Raw genomic sequence first — 8685 nt, 5'->3', positions numbered from 1 at the left:
AAATCCTATGGACATTTTGTCTTTTTTCTTGTTCAATGCGTATTGTGCACTAGTAGTCTGAATTGATCAAAATAAGGGTTTACCTACCAGCAAAAACACGCTTGCCCTATCAAGAGTGAATCTAATGCGAGACAAGATTCAAAAGGGCATTTGGAATATTTTTCTTGTTAATGTTTGAAACAGTTAGCCTACTGGAAGAAAAATAAAATAAAATTCTACTAACCCTCTTAAAACGGTTCTTACACAAGAAACAGTCAGCACTTTTTCACTTACACATTTTTATTTGGCAAATGCACATTTTCTACTTGACAAATACTTTGACAAAAAAGTACAATAAAATAAAACATCATCTCCCAAATCTAGCATCTTATAAAATCAAGAAATATGCAAATAAGGTTTCATTTAACCTTCATTAAGTGGGGATATTAACAGGTTTACAAAGAATAGCAGCCCAGATGCTCACAGGGTAAAAGTTAATCTGTATATAAAATATGAAAACAATGCACTGATTTCTTTTCTTTATAAACGCAATCCATAACTGTCACAACATCAGAGGTACTTTTTTATGAAATGGCACAGAAACAAAAAGTGTCTGCCAGTAAAACACTACCAGCAAAATGTATCTAGTTATAAAAATTGTGAATAGTACCTTGTTGTCACAAGCGCAAAAATGGACTTTTCAAAGATGTACTATCAAACAATTCAATGAGCAACTGCTGTAACATCAGAAGATATATGATGTATACAAACAAGGTGGCCTGAAAAATGTGAAAAATTTAAATATCTTCCAAATAGTCTAAAAATTACAGCTCATCTTTTATTTTATTATAACTTTACAGTAGGTGTGCAAAATACCCATTAAATATATTTCTCTTAATACAAGACTATATATGTAAACAAATTATACCAGTATAATTCAAAAGCCTCTTCACAGCAAAAGGCTTTTTAAAATATCTGTTTTAAAAGTCCACATTTTGTGTTCACACAACCAAAACATGCTGAACAAACAGAGAAAAAGAAAACATACAATATTTATAATATACATTTGAGCTGTTTGTAACCTCAGTCAAAGCAAGACAAAGCTTCCAGAAAAGCATAATTTCTGGTCTTAATGGCAAAAACAGCAGCAATGCCAGTATGTTTTCATATGGCCTAAGCACATAAATGATTGAAATGAAGCCACCCGTAACATACCAATTGACTGAATCACAAAATATCATTTACACAAATTCCAGCAATTTTTAAGTGGGTTTTAAGAAAACGGGTCTACAAAATGTTATACCAAATGTTATTTTCAATTACACTTTCACGCACGCAAGTATGACACTTTGTCACTTACAAGGTAAAATTCTAATTGCACAATGTCGAAAAAATATTTAGACTTTATGCAGTTAAACTGAACAAAAAATAAAATGAACTGATTACCATAACACTGGAAAACTTTCTATGCATTTGGGTGTAATAATTTGGCCTAACAGTAAAAGGAAATACTGAACAGAAACAAACAAACAGCTCTGGCAAATATGCTGGTGTCCCTATGCAATCAACTACCGAATCAGAATGTTTAAAAAAAAAGGCCTAAATCTTTATTATTTTGCTTTTGAATCCTGCAGCTATATACATTTTCTAAGCTGGCAGCATCCAAACCGCTGAAAACAAAGTGAAAAATTGAGCAAGACAAGGAAGGGAGGGAATCAAAACAGTATATTAAATTTTTTTATGTTATGCTTAAATGTTATTTTAACCTTAAATTGAATAAATTCAGTGATGCCAATCATCATATCATATTCTTATTTTTAATGGAATATCGCACTATTTATTATAAAATAATTTTCATTTTGTTTTGTTTTTTCTTTCTAAAATTCATGTGCCCTGAAGTGCCATTAAAATATCTTCCCCTCCCTCCTGAAACAACAACTCATCTCTTTTCTGACGATGTAAGAAATTCCAGTTAGACAAAATCAAGTCTCGTCCTACATTTTTTCTTATTCGAAAAACCGTTTTACTCTGATATAAGTCAAAATAGGGAAGAAAAGGCTAGCGCGACTTCCGATGCATGCCAAATTTAAACCATTTTGTAACTGTAACAAAAACTATTTTTTAAACTGCATTTTTTTTCTCTTATTTGTGCGAAGATTCAAATAGCAGTTCAAATAGCGTGGCGGCAAAATTTCAGATTTCCCATCTATATAAATGTTTGTATGTACACTAAAAAATCAAACGAGAAAAACATAAGGCATCACAATACTGTGATACTACCATATTGCAGAATCCCTGATTCCCATCATCTAGTGTCTATTAATGACAACAGTCCATATTTTGTTTGGTATGAGAACAAGGGCACAACTAAGTGCATCAACTAGGCGAAGTGTACTGAAGAGGACAGGTTGGACGCGTCTCCCCTGTGATCCAGTTGGTTTTGCATCTGTGTGATTTTGTCCAGAACCTCCAACTCCCGATGCTGCCGCTCCGTTTTGTGGCTGACCAGCGAACGGTAGAAATGCACAGCGAAAACAATGAACACCAAGCCAAAGGGCACCATGATGGAGGTAGAGGCGATCGCTGCAGCTTCCCCCGGGCTTATCCCTGGAGATCCAGTTACATTCCCTGTCGGGGCAGAATCTTTATTTTTTAATGCTTGCTTCCAATCAATGTGTTTGTCTGAAATTGAATATGTATTTAGGTGTGACAGAGCAAATGGATTAAATACACTTCCATTTTATCAATTTAAATTCATTGTATGCAATTCAAATTGTGACAAAATGTTCAAGAATTGTTTAGCATTAGCTCATTGTAACTAAATTGATCAAGCAGTAAAAAAAAAAATAGATTCTACATTCCCTGCAAGCAAACAAGTCTCAATATCTTAATCTATTTGTAATTATGTAATTAAATATGTAATTTTACTGGACTTGTTTTATTAATGTTCAAATTTATTTATTGAAAAACAAGACACAAATTTTGATTAAGAAAATAACTCTTTGCAGTGTGGCAGACAAATTTTAATTTGGTAGACAAACTGTTTTTCTCATGCTTTTGAAAATGCCACAGATCACATGTTCTCTGATTAATGAGGCCTGAAGGGAGACCTACATGTTACATAGTGCCACAGATATGAAAATGAGTTTGGAAGTCAATAGTAGACTACAAAAGAAGTGCACTACTTTTGTAACAGTCAGTTCAACTAAATACAAACACTACCACTGAAATGTGTAATTATGTCGCATGTTCACACTGATCCCTAAGAGAGAGGAGTTTATGAAATGCAGTTTCCTCATGCCACTCATATTCAGCTCATTTCCTGTGCTGCGCTTATTGCTCATAGACTAACCTCAAGCACAATAATCACCCTCTGAAAGAATATTACACCTTTTTCCAGTCACTTACACTTATTTCCGGAAACTTATAACACATTTCTGGTTCTTAGGTTAGTCGTGGGTCTATTCAACGGCGAAACTGTAGTTACAAAAACAAAATAAATAGGCTTATCAACTTTTAAAGGAGAGGAAACAATGCTTCCCGTATCTATTGTTGTTGAAATCAAAGGCTGTGCATTCTAACTTTCCACATTTAGCAGTTTATTTTACACCCATTACTTAAAGTAATTTTATGTAAAAGATAACAGGCATATATGATTCTATTTCACGTTTATAATGTAATGGACTTATAGCCTATCAGTTTACTTAACATGACACAGTCAAAGGAAGTACATTTCCTCTGTGCAAGGGATCTTCCAGTAAACGGAAACATGTCACAAGTGATGATACTGAGGCCCTTACAAATTTAATCATAACTGCAGCTGCTGCCAAAATAATGGTTAGCACAGTTAATGCTACTATACAATTATAATTAATAATATAAGACCTTCTCTCAACACAGTAAGATGCTTTTAATTTTTTTTATATTAATGGTGGTCAATACAAGTTTCCTATAAAAATGTAGAGCTCACTGTTTCACTGTAAAAACAATTACTGCAGATGTTACTTTACTGCAGTAATAATATTTAATTTATTTAGTATTTAAACAATTTAATTGAGCACAGTTTAGGTGTTAATGATTTTTTTAAAGTGAAGGAATCGCTCTCCTTTACTCCCACGCACTGACTCAAGTTTTTCCGTTCACTGAAGGCGTTTAGGCAGATTGCATTATTTCCACCAATGACAGACTACAGCATAAACCAATAGCATTCGAGTCTGTGTTGTGAAGGAACATTTCATTGGTTGCGCCTGCTGAACGAACACGCCCCCTTCACTGAACGAGTCGCTGTTTTGCAGGAGATTCGTTTTCGCGCTGAAAGAGGTGACTCTTTCGTAAAACTAACTGAATGGACTCCGAAAAATAATTATTAAATGAGAATCTACAGACAGACTAAAGGACAGGGGGACTCGGAATTTGTAACTAATCTACTGAGTGAATTATTCAATGATTCATAAGACACTCTTGTCACCCCCTACTGGCGTGTACATGCAGAATCAAAATACCCACCACTGAGAGCGCCAACTAACACTTTTGAGAATTACATCGGTTTCCTATAAAAATGTATAGCTCACTTTTTCACTGTAAAAACAATTACTGCAGATGTTACTTTACTGCAGTAATAATATTTAATTTATTTAGTATTTAAACAATTTAATTGAGCACAGTTTAGGTGTTAATGATTTTTTTTAAGTGAAGGAATCGCTCTCCTTTACTCCCACGCACTGACTCAAGTTTTTCCGTTCATTGAAGGCGTTTAGGCAGATTGCATTATTTCCACCAATGACAGACTACAGCATAAACCAATAGCATTCGAGTCTGTGTTGTGAAGGAACATTTCATTGGTTGCGCCTGCTGAACGAACACGCCCCCTTCACTGAACGAGTCGCTGTTTTGCAGGAGATTCGTTTTCGCGCTGAAAGAGGTGACTCTTTCGTAAAACTAACTGAATGGACTCCGAAAAATAATTATTAAATGAGAATCTACAGACAGACTAAAGGACAGGGGGACTCGGAATTTGTAACTAATCTACTGAGTGAATTATTCAATGATTCATAAAACACTCTTGTCACCCCCTACTGGCGTGTACATGCAGAATCAAAATACCCACCACTGAGAGCGCCAACTAACACTTTTGAGAATTACATCGAAGAAGGACTTAAGTACAATGCTAGTGTAAAAGGCTAAAGTGTCTAGCTCTCTGGTTACGCTATATCCATGACAGGTGTCGTTTGCACATCAAAGTGACCGACATACCATGCGTCATGTTACAAGGCTCTAACGTTAACTCCGAAAACTTGCCAGGCTTCGAGCAATGTAAGTTTCTCTTTTGCATACAGAGTGTTAAGTACGTTAATTACTTCATTAACTCACCATAGCAAAGCCGGAGAGCAGAGCAGAGGTTCTGCTGGTCGCTTTGAGTTTAGCTCGACTCAAGTAAAGTTTTCTCCATGACAAAGCTTGAAGCGAGTGCTCGTTTGAACTCATTGCGCTTGTTTCCATATAAGTTCAGAAGTTTTGAAAAGTGATGCTTTAATCCCGAGATCGCCTTTTTATCTTCTTGATTACCCTTCGTATGTTTGCCGAAGCCCTTCAACCCGCTGTGACATACTCAGATTGTAAAATGACTAACCCCAGTTACTCTCTCTACACTACAGTCTGTTTCATCAGAAACTACAAGTCGAGCTACCCACAATGCACCGCTGACGGTCACTGCGCAGATGACGCTTTGTGGGATTTGTGGTCCACAACATTTTTTTTTCTTTCTCTACGCGGGCTCGATTTGAAACGTCATGTCCTGGAATTGTTTTTATGTTGCTGCAGTTAATATATTTTGTATACCCTACTCTCATTCTCATTTGCAAGCTTAATTCTCGACCCAACATAATTTATTTGCTTAGTGAAACCTACCAAAGCTCTAAATTCATCTTAATCCCCCCAATGACTGTCTTATTGTTGTCTTCTTTTTTTCTCTAACAGTTGCAGAATCTGAACTGGCATTGGAAATCTGTATGATGAATGAATAAGGTAATCTCTCTACCTCAAATTTGGTGGGTTTTTGTTATGTTTATAGCTGGTTTACAACTGATGAGGAGGTTCACAGCCAAATATAGATGGGTGCTATTGTGTTTAAGAAACTGAGATGAGGTTTTATATGTAATTATATCTTTTTTTTTAATTATTTACTGTAGGTTTTACATCATAACCAATACTGTGGTATTTGTTATAAGCCCATAATAACCACAGGTCAAACCTGAATGGACCCCAATTACAATGGTTAAATCAATGTAACCGTAGTTTCTACAAACTAGGTCATTTGTAAATAAAAATAGCAGCATATACAAATACAGATTTTATAATTACATTGCCATAATTGTAGGCCTAATAAAATGGTTGCATTAATTGTTTGCATGAATTAGCATTATCACTAGAATACCATAGTTACTGTAGTTAGTGTTACTATATAAAGCTATGGTAAGTTTTTATTAGAGATTATGAAATTTCGCAATTAATTTAGCAATTTCCTGAGAAGACAGTCATGGAAGTGCAGGGTAGATAAGCAAGGAACTTGGTTAGTTAGCACAGTGAATAAATAGTTATTTTCTTGGGGACTTACCTATAAAGTATTGGCTTTTGAAAAAGTGGGATTTTTTCCACCAAATCAGGCTTAAGTTCAAACCACGCCCTGCAGAGAACTGTAAAGGTTTCATTGGTCAGGGCAATCATAGAACCTATTTATAACGCTTAAACAAAGACTGAGTTGAGCAATTAAATCAGTGGTTTGGGGGGGGGAATATGCAAAAATTAATTATGTGGCGTTTTTGTTATGTTTATAGCTGGTTTACAACTGATGAGGAGGTTCACAGCCAAATATAGATGGGTGCTATTGTGTTTAAGAAACTGAGATGAGGTTTTATATGTAATTATATCTTTTTTTTTAATTATTTACTGTAGGTTTTACATCATAACCAATACTGTGGTATTTGTTATAAGCCCATAATAACCACAGGTCAAACCTGAATGGACCCCAATTACAATGGTTAAATCAATGTAACCGTAGTTTCTACAAACTAGGTCATTTGTAAATAAAAATAGCAGCATATACAAATACAGATTTTATAATTACATTGCCATAATTGTAGGCCTAATAAAATGGTTGCATTAATTGTTTGCATGAATTAGCATTATCACTAGAATACCATAGTTACTGTAGTTAGTGTTACTATATAAAGCTATGGTAAGTTTTTATTAGAGATTATGAAATTTCGCAATTAATTTAGCAATTTCCTGAGAAGACAGTCATGGAAGTGCAGGGTAGATAAGCAAGGAACTTGGTTAGTTAGCACAGTGAATAAATAGTTATTTTCTTGGGGACTTACCTATAAAGTATTGGCTTTTGAAAAAGTGGGATTTTTTTCCACCAAATCAGGCTTAAGCTCAAACCACGCCCTGCAGGGAACTGTAAAGGTTTCATTGGTCAGGGCAATCATAGAACCTATTTATAACGCTTAAACAAAGACTGAGTTGAGCAATTAAATCAGTGGTTTGGGGGGGGGAATATGCAAAAATTAATTATGTGGCTTCAAAGAAATTATAAAATATAAAAAAATAATAATGGTACAGCAAAAATGTAGCATACAAAAATACCTAAGCATCAGTTTGGCCACTAAATATTGTAATTAAAATTACAAAATTCAAAGCTGGCATGAAATTAGAATTAACACTTTATTTTCAAATTATTCATCTATTCAAGATGAAAAAAAAATATTGTTGTGTAATTGGACTTTTGGCCAGGGTAATTATAGCTAACTAAAACCATAAAAAAACATGTTTGTTACTTGAAATAAAATAAACGTTAACGGAAACCAAATAAAATATAATTATTATATGAATTCAAATATTTTCAGCTAGTTGCAAAGTCCACATTTCTCATTTTTGTTTAGCCTAACTTGAGGTACTACAATAACAAGAATTAAAACTGAAATAAAAAGTAATACAAAGTATATAGACAGGGAAAAAATAATAAAAATGACAAATACACTAAAATTACTAAAGCTTTAACTAAAATAAAATAAAAATTAATAAAAACTGCAGTAGTATCGCAGTGATACTAAAATGGCATTACTTTGTAGTCAAAACCTTACAGTTTTATATTAACATTGTACTAGTATCTGTGTGGCATCTTCTTCTTCTTTTTCCCCTTCATTTTTCTAAATAGATGCACATGGTTCGACAGGCTGTTCTGGAGATTTCAGCCTTTTGATTTTAATCTTAACATTGTTAAACCTTAACTGATTTATTTTAGTTCAGACAACTTCCCAAATGTGGATGCCCAAATCTGCCATTCAGCAGAATGGGTTATATTAGTCAAATAAATGCTGATCCAAACAAAGCCCACTTCCTTAAATCTGACTCATGTGAGAGTTCCTAAAAAAACATAAAGGCACCTAAATGTGACATATCTGGTCATTCAAATGAGCACCCCAGCTTGTTACACTATACTGTACTGTATGAGCCTTTCATGCACTGATGCTTGCAGAAAACAGCACAGCAACACATTAGACAAAAACAATCAAACCCAGATCAACTGCTAACTTCCTGTATTTGTAAGAGGAAGGCAACATCAGACCCTCTGAATCACCCTCAGAGAGAGACCTTGCTTTCGCATGGTAATGTCAGTAGTTCTTTGTGTGCAGCAGTGCCGCCCTT

The 8685-nt window shown here is 34.5% G+C and overlaps 1 protein-coding gene across 2 annotated transcripts in view; it reads left to right on the top strand.

The window, feature by feature from the left end:
- Positions 1-5276: 5276 nt before the first annotated feature.
- The window catches only part of LOC107712479 (lysine-specific demethylase 2B-like), an 18935-nt gene continuing 15526 nt past the window's right edge, over positions 5277-8685 (top strand). For both annotated transcript variants that reach the window (XM_016517744.1, XM_016517743.1), the window contains exons 1-2: positions 5277-5292; positions 5956-6003. The gene's annotated coding sequence lies outside the window, so the exon portion shown is untranslated. The remainder of the gene's footprint in view (positions 5293-5955; positions 6004-8685) is intronic.

Source organism: Sinocyclocheilus rhinocerous, unplaced genomic scaffold (genome assembly GCF_001515625.1).
Source record: "Sinocyclocheilus rhinocerous isolate Xijiao unplaced genomic scaffold, SAMN03320098_v1.1 scaffold87, whole genome shotgun sequence".
Lineage (NCBI taxonomy): Eukaryota > Metazoa > Chordata > Actinopteri > Cypriniformes > Cyprinidae > Sinocyclocheilus > Sinocyclocheilus rhinocerous.
Note: the sequence above shows the minus strand (reverse complement) of the source record. Positions and strands in the feature narration are given on the sequence as shown.